Genomic DNA, 15,109 nt, shown 5'->3' with positions numbered 1-15,109 from the left:
TCGATTCCCAGTCAGGGCACAGGCCCAGGTTGCGGGCTCGATCCCCAGCCGGGGGCGTGCAGGAGGCAGCCGATCAATGACTCTCTCATCACTGATGTTTCTCTCTCCCTCTCTCTCTCTCTCCTCTTTCTTCTCTCTGAAATCAATAAAGATATATTTTAAAAAGAAAAAAGAAAGAAAGGAGAAATTAAGAGAGCATGACATTTTAAATTGTTTGAAAGGAAAATTGTCAGTTAGAACGAGCACTGTATCTTTCGCCTCTGAATAGTTTTCTTTCCTCAATGTCTGTACAACCCTTCTTAGGAAGCTGCTCACTAGGGCTGTGAAGAATAATGTCATTCATCTCCTAATAATTTCATAATTAGTGCAATTCACACTCATCCAAGAGCATTCTCCTTCCTTCATCAACTGGTGTTGCAGTTTCATGATTGTCTTATTAAAAGAAATAGACTCTAAATCCTTTTGCTCCTCCTCTAAGCGCAGCGAATTTATTTCATATTGGCTGCACCTACGTCTTAAAAGACAAACTGCATGTTTAAAGCTATCATCTAATGTTTTATCTGAAAATGCGTATTCCAAATATAGTAGCAGGTCACTAGTGAATCTAAAATGCCATCTTACTTTAAGGTGGAAACATATGACTCGTCTTTGGATTATCATTGTCAGAAGACAGGAATAGAGATGCATTAGGCCACCCTCAAGCTTAATATATTAAGTCCGGCAGTAAGCAAAAGGGTCTTTTGTTTGTAAGAAATAAAGAGACAAAGCCCGGCCGGCATGGCTCAGTAGTTGAGCATTAAATTATGAACCAGGAGGTCATGGTTCGATGCCCGGTCAGGGCACATGCTCAGGTTTCGGGCTTGATCCCCAGTCGGGGGCGTGCAGGAGGCAGCCCATCAATGATTCTCATCACTGATGTTTGTCTCTCTCTCCCTTCTTCTCTCTGAAATGAATAAAAACATTATAAATAAATAAATAACTATAAACAAAAAAGATGTCTACTGTACAACTAGATAAAACCATCAAAATACTCAAGATACAACTTTTATGTATTTAAAAATAAAACCTGGAGTATTATGTTATATTTTTAAATTTCATTATGTATAAAGATGACTAATTTTTTTTAAATCAAGTTTATTTTTCTCCCTATTTATGATCATTTTACTTATACAACATATGCTCTGCACTTGCATACCAAGCACTACATTAAAAGATATTCTTTTCAAAATTGAATGAGTTTACTTATGCTATTTAATTAACTACAGAAAGACTATTCTCATAGATTTTTCTTTGCTATTTGTTTTTCGGTTTAAAGTAATGGTGTTCTAATCAAAAGGTTGGTGTTTGTTTTTTTTACTTTATATAGTTGAATATTGCATTATTTCTATATGTTATAGAATATAATAAATATATACCTTATTTTAGAATGGTGATGTGACATACTAGGGGTTTGACATCAAGTAGATAGTTTTAATAATATTAAAAGAAAAAAATATTTTTTCTAGCCTAATTTGTTTGTGATAGTCATATTTAAAAAAATCACCTTGGCCCCTGTGGAGAAAGTTACATAGTTATCAGCTGCCTTCCTTAAGGCATAAAATAAAACACAGAACTCTTGCCATGTCCCTAATCTCAGGAAAATCTGGTCATAAACCAAATTATACTGAAGTGCCTGCTATATTTGGATCTTAGAATGGTTGCCAAGTGTGTGACTTGCTTTAACTGTGTATGTTGTTCAGCCAAATGTCAACAAGTATCATTTCATTATACTCAGAACCCTGGCTTTAAGCCTCATTTTGCTGTAGAGCACATACCTAGTACATAAAAAAACTTATTTTCTGTAACCAAGTATCAGTGGCATGGTTACTATAAAAACTAATTACACCAAATCATAAAAAGACCTTTGCACTATTGGTTTATAGTTTAGTAGCATTAGAGGTCAGTGAAAGAGATGTCCCTCTTTTAGTGACATGGATATAAAATAGAGAAATGTGCAAAGCCCATAGTGCCTCTGTTACCCTTGTTCTCAGACTTGGAGTTAAAACACCCATGGATAGATTTCAGAAATACACCAAATATCCCAAAGACTTCAATGGAAGACCCGCTGGGAGACCAAAAGAACACGTCTGGTTATCTGAAAAGCAACTCTGATCCTTCAGGGATGGCCAACCTCTGGTGAAGCACCGCTTGGAAATGCGAACGATTATGAACATGAAGTATCCAGCTTGCCAGCCAGACCAGCTCACGCAATACTTCAGATCATTGGCGTAACATGTTAAAATACTATACAATTCACAGCTTCAAATTCAATGCAAATCGTCACGCTATTTATGTTCATGTTATTTTGTATGAAACGTGGGTCTAACATTTTAAATCCACGTTAACTTTCTCTATACTAGGTATTTTTCGAGCCTAATTCCAGGTATGGGGCCCAGGATGTTTATAAATGTTCTCCAAATGTCTGCAAAATTCTGATGCCCTAAGTTTCCCTATGCTCTCTGGGGGTCTGGGGCCGTAGGGAAGTTGGTTAGAAGGCCTGTACTCTTAATCAGAGCCTTCAGTGGCTTTTGATCCGCCCAGAAGCTAAGGATGCGGCCATGGCCTTCTGCTCGGGTACTTGCTGCTTTGTCACTGTACTTGTCCATCTTTACCTTTCCTACTGTACTTTATTGTGCTCTAGGGACATATTCTGAATAGTTGAAGTGCAGTTTGGTTTTAATTGTTTTTGCCCCATGATGTAATTTAATAGTGATCTGGGTAAATCCTAAAATACTATTTTTAACAGGCAACACCCTAATAAAATACACTTCCATGGAGCTTTGTTAAATATGTCTGCAACAGTATGCTATTTGTTTCTAAAGCCATTTCCTATTTTACGTTACAGGGCTATGAGAAAATTGGCATCCTATTAATTACAATGAGCTCAAATGTCTCAGAGCGAAACCAGATGTAATTCACAGGTAAGTTGTTGTTGTTTTAATTAACCCCTTAAATGAAATGTTCCCCTCCCCCACAAGCCCATTGTGGTATAAGTGTCTTAAATGTTGCTGGTGTTTTGTACATACAAAATCCGTGGGAAAGAGGTAGAGTGAATATCATGTGAATATGTTACTAACCATGTCTGCTTTTTAAATTTTCCTCACCTTATTTTTATTTTCATTCTTATTAGCCCAGAGATTGGGGAAAGATTATGGTGTATAGTCTTGTTTGTTTTAACAAACAAATAGCATGTACTGTATTCCCAGTTTCATGTGGAAGAGCTCCGTCCCCTCCACGGGTTCTTGTGATACCTTTTTATAACTACCCCTCCCCGCATTTCTCTAAACCCTGCCACCGCTGATCTACTTTTCAGCCCTATAGTTTTGTCTTCTCCAGAATCTTATGTAAAGGGATTCATGCAGTATATAGCTTTTTTAGGTCTGGTGACTTTTACTTTACTTAGTAACTTGGCATACTGTATTTTTTTTAAAAAAAAGATTCATCTGTGTTTTAGCATGAATAAATTGTTTCTTTCTGTTTATTGGAACTATTATTATTATTTTTTTTTTGCCAAAGATAATTTAAAGATAATTATTTTTTTAAAAGATAATTCAAATTCTAACCATTTGGACTTGATCTCACTTTTTTTTAAATGAAAAAAAAAGACAAGGTATTCTAAATTTAAAAACGTGGCATTTTTTTGTTTTAAATGTATAGAAGGAGAAATTTCTTTGTTCTCATTTCACTTTCAGCCTAAGCTGTTATTAGCAGAGCTCCAAAAGAAAGTGAATAATTACAGGTTTAATTGACATTTAGTAGCTGGTATTTATGAGTGGGTAGAGCCAAGTATAGGGACAAGTATTTACTGAGATTCCCCTTACCACATATCCATGTCCAAGAACTCTACAGAAATAAGAGTGTAATTAGAACAAATCTGAGTGTACCAACCCTTGTTTAAATAAAGAGAAGACATCTTGGGGAAGTCTTATCACCAGCCACAATAAGCTATTACCATAATTAGAGGTTGGTTTTAAAACCCTCACTGTGCTGAATAATTATCATTAGATATCCATTTATCCATCTAGTTTTGAAGAATTTAATTATTCTCAACTATTCTCCTAAGTGCCAGGAATATTAATAAAATGAAATATGGATCCTATCTTTTCCTTGAGAAGATATTTTTATAACTTAATGCCAAAATTAGGTGTAATAAGTACATGAGAAAGATATAAAGGTCATTATAGAAGACCAAAGAGGGACATCTACTCAGACTGGCAGTCAAGGAAAGCTTCCTGAAAGGAAAAATGCATAATCTGAATTTTGAGAGCCAGAAAGGAAGTAAATAGATGACAAGAGAAGGCAGGCATTTCATTTGCAAACAAGAGCAGCTGTAAAAGCACAAAAGCATGAAACACACAAGGGATCTGAAGATGTAAACTAGTTTGTTTAGCTAAAGAGGCGCATGCATAGTGGTGGGTGGTGGGAGATTGTGTTGAAAAAGTAGTAAAAATCTAAATCAGGACAGAACTTATAATAAATTTCCAAACTTTAACCTAATAACTTTGGAGAAATATGTACAGATTTCAAGCCCTAGAGTAACATGGTTATAATTTTAGAAACATACCTCTGAAAATAATGTAGAGGGTGGATTAGTCCTAGGGTATGGGGACAGATGAGGCCAAGCAACCAGAAAAAGGTGTATTACAGTATTTCAGGACACAAGCAATGAGTGTCTTGAATTAAAAAATATTTCTGAGGCTGCAATGAAATGAGGAGATCTTGAAAAGCAGGATGTAGAGGTAGAGATAGGAGGTGAGGATTGAAACCATGAATTCAGGAAAGCACATACCTGATGTGAGCTTGTGGTAAATAGATGTTTCCTGTCTGCAAATGTGGATGTAAATGATAGAGCAAGTGCAAAAAACATAGTACATAGTGCATTCTGTTTGGAATATTTTGAGTTTAACAAAACACATTTGGTAGGCATTTGAATATATAGGTCAAGTGCTGAGCACAGAGGTGTAAGACAGAAATAGAAAGTTGGCATTCATTCACATATACATAGACTACCCAGCAAAATGTTTGAATGAGTTTACTTAGGAAACTGATGTAGGAAGGACAGAGGACTATAGATTAAGGTACATGTAAAGGACAAAGAAAGAGGGACATGCAGAGAGTTGAGAGTCAAGGCTTGATGTTTCGAAAGATAACAAGCAGTAGCAGCCTGGGTACCAAGGAAGAAAAAGGATTTCAAGAAGAAAGGAGTGCTGAACTCTGCAAAATACCAAAGAATTTCAGCCAGAAATGGCTGGAGGGTACCCACTGTATTGATAATATGAAGTTATTAAAAGATTTACAAAGAGCATTTGTATTGCCCAGCGGTTGGTGTTAAACTGTGTCCACCTAAAATTCACGTGGTAAAGTCCTAATTCCCCACAACCTTACCATGTGGCTCTAAGACACTTTGGAAATAGGGCATTAAAGCTGTAATTAAAATTAAATGACGCAGTTAAGGTAGGTTCAAATCCAATCTGACTTGTGTCCCTACAAGAAGTGGAAATTTGGGCATACACAGAGACATCACACGCGTGTGCATACAGAGGAAGGAGCATGGAAGACACAAGGCCATGTTACCAAAAGGGAAGCATAGGATGAAGTTGGAGGGAAGGAAGACAAAGCAGTGGGTCGTGCATGTGTCTTATAAGCCTTAAGCTAGAGGAAAGCTCTAGGATAGAGAGAAATCTGAAGTTGAGCAAAGCTTTAGGGTTGGTTGTTTTTGTTTTGTTTAAGCTAGGAAACGAGGGAGCGTGTTTATACACTAGGGGGAAACAGACAGGAGCCTATCAGGAGCAAGGGGATTATTTACAGCCCACGGCTCTAAGGAAACTCACGAAAAGGATGATCACTCATTCATTTGTCCACTTTGGAATGACATATTAATGAATACCAGCCCCATGGAAAACACTAAGAATCATTATAGAGTGACAAAGATAAGTAAGGCATAGATATTTCCCTCGGGAGAGGACACACCCAAACATGACAGAACAGTCTGATGAGTGCTAGGGTAGAAGATACAGGAACATCTGGAAGAAATATCTACCCCAGCTAGAAGTCGGCAGGGCCAGTGCTTGAAGTATGCTATACCTGACTTGAATCTTAACGGAAAATAGGAATTATTCAGGAAAATAAGGAAGAATACTGTTAATAAAAAATGACAAGGTAAGTTGAGGCAGGAAGGGAAAAGCATAGAACAGTACTGTTGAGGAGATATGCACTCCCTTTAGTTAACATTAGTTGGTTTCTTTAGGTTCTACACACTAAATAAGATGTATCTGGATTAGTTTAACTAAAGAGTGTGTGTGTGTGTGTGTGTGTGTGTGTGTGTGAATTTAATACTATACTAAAATTTTTCAATAATTCTATTTGCTGTAGTGCAAAACCTCACAAACAAGATCTATATTGGATTGGGATCCAGAAGATTTAGTTACTGGGATTTAGTTTCCTAGGGGAGCTTCAACACAGCACTACAGACTTAGTGGCTTAAAGCAACACAAATTCATCTTCCAGTTGCTATGTCAGAAGTCTAATGTGGGCTAAGGTCGAGGTGTCATCAGGACAGTGTTCCTTTCTGGACACTGTAGGGCAGAAGCCATTTCCTTGCCTTTTCTAGTTCCTTGGTTCATGACCCTCTCCACATACTTAATTAATAAATAAGTATTTATTATTTTAATTTGCCTCAGGCTTTTTAGGTGTTCATTTTCTCTAAGTTATAGATTAGGGGAGGAATAACAGAGATGAAGCCATTTTTATCAAACATATTGATGGTGTTGGTGTTGACCTTGGCTACCTAGCTAAGGAGGTATTTGTCAGGCTTCTCCAGTGTAAAGTTACTTTTCTCTCCTTTGTCTCATACTGTATTCACTGGGAAGACGTCACTCTACACAGCCCACACTTAAGGAAAGGGGCATTTCAATTATGTGGGAATCTTCTACAAAGCACATTTGTCTTTTTTCCACATTTGTTACTTTACTCAATCATTGTATTGGTATCTACATGGACTTAGATATTTATTTTATACCTTGGGTTGTGGGCCAATACTATTTCATTCATGGTATTTCTCAAACTTTTCCAGCTTTGGGTGCTGGTGGCTCTTTCAGTTGGTCCCCCTGTCCCTTTGACATAGCCCATTAATGTGGGTTTTCTTTGCTCTTTTTTTTTTTTTAAGCACTTCCTTGCATGACAAGATACAATTACAAACTCACTGTGTATATTTTATTCTATTTTTAAAAAATACTGTTAAATACTGTGCACTTCATGATCCCATTTTTGAAAAATTAATAGAATTGATATGCATATCTACTTGAAATAATATACATCCAATATTAACAGGAGTTATGCTCTCTCTGGCTAATGGTGTTATCAGTGCTTTTCTTTGTGTGTACCTGTTTATTTTTATTATTATATATTACTTATATTTAAAAATCAATAATACTAGATGATTAGAAATGAAATAAAAATAGACTGAAGGCAATAATAGCTTGTCTATAAAGGAGCATATGTCCCAATGGTCAGGACATGGAGCCAATTTTGAAGAGTTACAGCTGTGCCCTCTGCTGGCCAACACTTTGAACCCTAGAGATAGGTCGTTGTCCTTTAGAAATACAAACCTGCTACTTTCTGGGCAATGACAGTTCTGATAGCTCAGGAGTTAAATATCTTTAGGTTTCTGCTACAGAATCTATAGGCAGATTGAACTTAGTTACATGTTTGGTGTCCACTATGTGAACTTAAAATAATACCTCCCCTAAATGTGAAGTTTATTCTGTGGATTGTGAACAGAAATGGATACATGTGAGAACAGGCCCAGAATAATATTGCACATGCTGATTGCCAATATTGTACCTCTGGGTCTGATCTAAAAAAATATCTTTTTGGATGAGAATATTTGGTTCGTGACCTCTATGCTGAGAATGTGACCATGTCTGCCACAAAGCTTAAAAAAATAATGTTAAAACTTTTCATAGGAAAAATATGAAGAAAAACAACAACTTCTTTTATATACTACTCAATTAAACTTAAACTGTCTAGTGTGAATTTGTGGGAAAGGTCAAAAGTTTAATAAGTGATTTAGCCAGGAGTGAAATTCACGTCCTGAGTAAATAACTGTAGAGCATATGTTCTCCTTCGTACTCGGTGCCTCTCTAAGAAGCTGCTTAGGATACAGCAGCAAACACCAAAAAGCATTCTGCTCTCGTGGTGCTGGCACTAGTGAGTCAGGACAGACAACAGACAGTAAACATGATAAGTAAGTGATTCGCTGGTAGGAGGCCAAAGAAACTGCAGCCCAGTGAGGGTGTTTGGAAGGTCAGGGGTGAGGGTGGGGGCAGGTCCCTGTGTTTAATAGAGGAGTTAGAATAGCCTCTTTGAAAAGGTGAGATCTGAGCAAAAAGGAAGGAAGGAAGGAAGGAAGGAAGGAAGGAAGGAAGGAAGGAAGGAAGGAAGGAAGGAAGGAAGGAAGGAAGGAAGGAAGGAAGGAAGGAAGGAAGGAAGGGAGGGCAGGAGAAAAAGTAAAATTAGCAAAAGTAAAAGTCACAGGGTGAACTCAAGAAGAAATGAGATGCAAGCTTTCATGCGACGCCTCCTGGTGGACGAGCAGGGGACATGCTTTATCCCCCAGCAATGATGGGTGATGTGTGAAGTGTTGACAACCAGGGAAGTTTACCTGAGCCTTGCTGTTGAGGGTTTTTACTGATGGTGCATCATATGGACACTTAGCTCTCACATTAACTTTCAACCCATCAGAGAAAAAGCAGGTATTCACCAAAAATCACAATTACAGCGTAAACTCTGTAGGCAAACTGTACAGATTTACAAGGCCTTGGGCACACAACAACACCTTTATCAGACAATGTTTCAAGAGCTCAGATTCCAGGAGCCTACCTAGGGTCAGTCCTGAAAATAGGCCTTTATTCGAATGCACAGAGTTTGACCAACCAAGACCTGATCCATGATAGTGTCATAAGTTTTTGAAGTGCCTCTCTTTAGCTGATAGAGATAGTAAAGTTTTACTAGTGACATGTAGAAGCCTCTTATTATTTATAGAAGCTGTTATAGACCTGGAAAGGATGGTAATTTATTTCATTTTAAATTTTTGGAAAAGCATCAAGGGAAGCTGAAAGTCTAATATGCTCTCATCATGAAAATTAATTTCCATGTATTTTCAGAGGGCTTTAGCTCCTAGAATAAATATGACTCATGACATGGACCTACGTAACAGGTATATTTTTCAGTTGTACTCCCAACTTGACACAATTTTTAAAGCTAAGAAAAATATTATGCACTTTGACAATGTCCTTCAATATATATTTATCAGTCAAGACTTTTAAAGTTGAAATGCCCAAGACCCACTAAGTATTATGGCTCATATCTTACATAATGAAATGATAAGGAAGACAGAGGGATGCTGAACTTAGGGACCCCTGGAACCAGTTACTTATTAATAGCTTTCGTCTTTCTTTGTCTCTCATTTCTACCTCTCACTGTCAATAAGCTTGACTCTTTTCTCTAAACTTTATCCATTGATCAGATGACATGGGCAGTGTAGAGAAGGATTCTGATTGGTTCATATGCCTAACCTTGAATCAGTCGTTGTTATTAGAAGACACTATTTTTTTGAAATGACTCTAACATTGATTTATTTAGTGCTGGCTATATTTAGGTATGGAGTTAAACTGAGTTGAATGGTCACCCCCTCAAAAGATAATGTTACTTTATTTAGAGAAATTATCTTTATATGTGTAATTAAGAATCTTGAGATAAGGAGATCGTCTTGAATTCTATAGGTAAGCCTTAAATCCAATGAAAAGTGCCCTTATAGGAGAAACACAGAGGAGAGACACACAGAAAATGAGCAGAAAACATGAGGGGACTGACTCAGAGATTGGAGGGATGTGGCCACAAGTCTAGGAACCATCAGAAGCTGGAAGAAGCAAAGAAAAGTTTATCCCCTGCAGCCTCCTCTGATAGCTCCTTGTTTCAGACTTCTGGCATCCATAACTGTAAGAGAATAAATTTCTATTGTTTGAAGCCACCAAATTTGTGGTAATTTGTTATAACAGCCACACATAAATAATACAGGAATTAATTTTGTTCTTTTAAACAGTTTTTTACAAATAATTTTAGATTTATGGAAGGGTTGGATATATCCTTCACCCATTTTCCTTATGTTAACATCTTACATAATAATGACACATTAACCAAAACTAAGGAATAAATGTTGGTACAACACTAGTAAATAAACTATAGGCTTTATTTAGATTTTACCAAGATTTTTCCCCATTAATATCTTTTCTTTCTTTCTTTCTGTTTCTACAGGATACCATGTCATATTTAGTCATCATGTCTCCTTACTCTCTTTCAATCTGTGACAGTTATACCACCACAGGTGGGAATTAGGAATGGGGAAGGGATGGGAGAGAGGATTAAAGAATAGAGATGGAGATGGAGTTTGTGTCTTATGGAGGTCATGGTTCCCAGAGATATTAAGGATCAAAGAAAACATGGGCATAGATGCTGGAGGCCTCTGCTATAAGCTGAATGTTTGCACCTCTCAAAAATTCATATGTTGAACCCTAATCCCAATGTAATGATATTTGAAGATGGGGTCCTTAGAAGGTAATTAGTTCATGAGACTGGAGCCCTCATGATGGGATAAATGCCCTTATAAGAAGAGACAGGATATCTCTCCCCACCCCTTTCTCAGAATACAGCAAGAATGTAGCTATCTTTGAACCAGAAGGGGGGCCATCACCAAAAGACAACCATGCTGGCACCCTGATCTCAGACATCCACACTCCAGAACTATGAGAAATAAATGTGTGTTATTTAAGCCACCCAGTATACAGTAATTTGTTATAGTAGCCCAAATTGACTAAACCATACACTACATGTTTAGAGGAGCTGCTGCTGTGTTCTAGGGAAGAAATTTCTTGTTGGTAAGGTATCCCAGTAGCAAGATCCGGTAAACAGCATAAATATTTGTTTAAAGTAACTATTTGTTCTGAGTTGGTAACTAGGCTGACTGCCAAATCTGTGTCATAGAGCATGAATCTAGAGAATTATCTTCCATATGACAAGCCCTGCTCATTTTTATAAGGATTGAGCAATTGACTAAAAGTCATTCATTATTTATTACCATTGAATTCTGATATATCCTAAGGCATATGTTCATTTCTACCTGTTCCTCCCAAGCCTCTGGTGCTTGTTCCATGTAAAGTCAGCACTACATCAGTGTCCATGCCTCATCTCATAGCACCACTGCATATCTCAGCCTCCTTGAGGCATGAGCCAGACAATAGCACAGCCTCTTTTTCACCTGCTGTGGTAGAAGCAATAGTAGCACCAGTGCCTAGTACAAATCTACCTGAATCCACAGAGAATCTGGCTTTCCTAGTTACTGTTGGGAGGACAAGGTAACACATGCAGAAATGTTGGGGATTTCAGACCCCTGGGATAAAATTTGGTCACTAAAAGTCAGGAGAAATGGAGGAACCAATATATTATTTCTTCTCATTTACTAACCACCCACCTTACCCTCAAAGTGATATCTTGAGCAAACTATTTCCAATAACCTCTCCACACACATCCTACAACACCTAGAAACAAGCTATGTTTCTTTTGGTCAGCTTAATAACAGGCCACTTTGAATGTCATTTTCCCCTTAACCTTGATGACCTTGTGTTGCACCTCTTTCCTAAAATGTTACTACATACGCTTTGCTTCTGACTATTTTCTAGTGGTGCTTTGACTCGTATCTTTCCACAGCACAGACAAAAATGTCCTGCCAAATAACATATTCATTGATGTCAGCAGGAACAGATGTTCATGTCCAACTATGTTGATTCCTTCCATTAGTCTATCTTGGAAGCAGTCAAGAATTTCTGCTCTTGAGCTTCTCTTTCAGTTGGGGACACATATCAAGATGCAGCTGTTGCTCTAGAAGCTATAATTCCTCAGGCCTGCCAACTGGCACATTCCATCATACAATAAGAATTCTTGGGATGAGGAATCTAAACACCAGCCAAACACATAGCTTATGATTCCTACAGGGTGTGGGGTGGCATAAATGAAAGTGTTTATTTTATTTTTCCTGATGTGTGGGAAACTGGAAATGGTACCTTTTGTACAGTCCCTTGACAAAGCTGGACATTGGCTTTCCACAAAGACTTGGAGCTATACAAGGAAGCCTGAGGATTCTGCTGAATCAACTCTGAATAAGTGAGAAGAGAAGGAACATGCTGAATAGTTGAAGATTGTCCCCCTAAAATTCAAGTCTTCCCAAATCTCATGTGACCTTATTTGGAAAACAAAATCTTTTCAAAGGTCATTAGTTAAAGATCTTGAAATAAAATCCTTATGAATTTAGCATCGGCCCTAAATCCAAAGAGGTCACAAAAACAGAGAGGAAGGGCATGTGAAGAGAGAGGCAGAGATTAAAGTTATGCTACCACAAGCCAAAGAATGTCAGGACCCAGCAGAAGCTGGAGGAGGCAAAGAGGGATTATCCTTGGGAAGGAGTGTGGCCCTGCCAACACCTTGATTTTGGACCTCTGATCTCCAGAAATGTAAGAAAATAAATTTCTGGTCTTTGCAGCCACTCATTTTATGGTACTTTGTAACAACATACCTAAGAAACTAAGAACACAATAGGAGATTCCAAAGAAGGTGCAGGATATGCCAATTGATTAAGAGAAATAAGTGGAATGTGTGTGGGAAATGTACACAACAGCAGGACACTTGGGGACAAGCTATGTCTTTGCCTCAATCCACAGCTTTACCTACTTACTAGAAAACTAGAAACAGTCCCTGCATCTGAGTTGGTAAGTCACACCTGCTCAAGTAACCTTCAAAAGGCAGAGGATTTCTTGATACTATATATTGAATTGTGTAACATACAAGTGATATAATCTTCTATGGCCACATGTACCAGTCTTGAAACTAATGTTTTAAATAATGATTCTCCTATCAATCTAACAGAATTCTAAATCAGTGTATTGCTTATCAACTAGTTATTTGAAATATATTAAGATCCTAGAGGTTTTATAAAAATTTGATGACTACTTTCGATCTTTTGACATCATTGAGTAATGAACAACTTAAAATTCCTCTATTTTGTGATGAGTTTTAAAAAATAAAAGGTTTACCAGCCTTGGTCAGTGTGGCTCAATTGGTTGGAACACGGGCTCATACACCGGGAGGTCACTGGTTTGATTCCCAGTCAAGATATATACTTGGGTTCCGGGTTTGGTCCCTGGGCAGGATGCGTACAACATCAATATTTCTCTCTCACATCAATTCACATAGATGTTTCTCCAAAATTGAAGTATTGAAGGGTGAAATCATTAATGATAGATATATACTAGTAAATCAATTTCACATCATTTCAAACATCATAGGTACAAGAATTAAAGTTTAAAACCATTACTTAAAGCTAAAACCAATATAGTAGTTCTAGTCTGCTTGAATTTAAGCAATGTTCTAGCTTTAAAGTCTTTTTTTTAACTGTTTCTGCTTCTCCTTGAGACTTATTCTTACTTCTTTTTCATAATTCTATAACTCTCAGTATGAGAAAAAACTATGAACATAGAACAAATTTATCACTGGGAAATCTTACATGCTATTTCTGATTTACTCGATAGTCTAGTATCATACACAGTTTCATCATTCCCAGCTGTGGACAATTATACAGTTACCCTCTAAGCTCTTTGAGTTTTTAAATGTTACATTAGATACAATGAGCCATCATCAACCAAACAATGGCCATGTTGGTATCATTGAATGACCTCCATTTATTTTATTTGGATATACTAACTTTCATAACTCTATACAAAGAAGACTTTGTGTGGCTAGAATATTTTATCATTGAGTCAAATTGTCTTCCAGATAAAAACACCAACAAATCAAAACAAGCTTACACAATTAAAAAACTTAACATTGCTGAAGAATGAATGACAGAAGCTCACATGTGTGACTAATGTTTCATTCACGGCTGTTTTGATTTCTGTCTCATCGGCAAAATGTCTAATTCTAGCTACTTATTCTAGTTTGAGCAAATTGCTTTAACATATGATGGCCCTTATTGTACAACCCTTCAAGCTGGGCATTTTTTCATTGATTTTACTTTTTAACCCACGGTTATAAAAGAGATGAGGTAGGTAACTGATTAAAATGTACAGAACTTTCATTCAAAATGCCCCTAAAGTCTTTAATGTAGAATCACTTTTTGTAACAAAAAGTTACTTATATTGTTTGTAATCATCATACATTCCCTGTACTGCTTGAGGACCATTTCTTGATAACAGGGCATTTTGAAACAGGCGCTTTTCAGAATTATGTATTCCATTGCTCTTATACAGATGTGAACTTATTTGTGAATGGGATCCCTGCACAATCAAAGGGGTCATTCAGGCCCATTACAAACCAACAGACATTTTGCAGGAGTCTACTGATCAAACATGTGGCTATATCAGTTTTTACCTGGCTTTAATGGAGAATTCTAACTTTTGGAAAATGGGTTTACCCTGTTTGGGTACAATTTTCTCACCACAGGATATAACTGGGATTATTTTTAATTTCATTGTGTTTTTTTCTGTAAGTAGGCTACACATTCTTGTGGGGGAAAGTACTAGTTTCTCCACGTGTGTGTGTATTCCGAGGATTGAGGAGAAATGCACAGTGACAACGGGCACAGGAGCATTAGCCAACAGAATGGCTCTTTAGTATTGTGGAAATATTTCTCTTGTCCTTGGAGAATTCTTTCTTTTCAAGCCCCTCCTGTCCCGTTACTTTGCCCCCTTCCTCCTGGAGTCACGGGATATCTACGGTCATGGATCCATATTTCAAAGATGAGATCATTCTTCAGGGATTACTTTTAAAAGCGCTTTTGTCCAATGAATACTCTGTTGAATGAGCATAAGCCTAAGCATTTCAAATGTGATGTGTTATGGTTTCCACACTGAGACAGTCAATGAGAACTTACATACTGTCAAAAGGAATGTGACTTTGACTAAAATATTCATTGGAAGAAAAAGTAATAGAATACATATAAGAATTGCATTTTGATAAGAGAAGT

The sequence above is a fragment of the Miniopterus schreibersii genome (genome assembly GCF_964146895.1).
Source record: "Miniopterus schreibersii genome assembly, chromosome: 5".
NCBI classification, from domain to species: domain Eukaryota; kingdom Metazoa; phylum Chordata; class Mammalia; order Chiroptera; family Miniopteridae; genus Miniopterus; species Miniopterus schreibersii.
Note: the sequence above shows the minus strand (reverse complement) of the source record.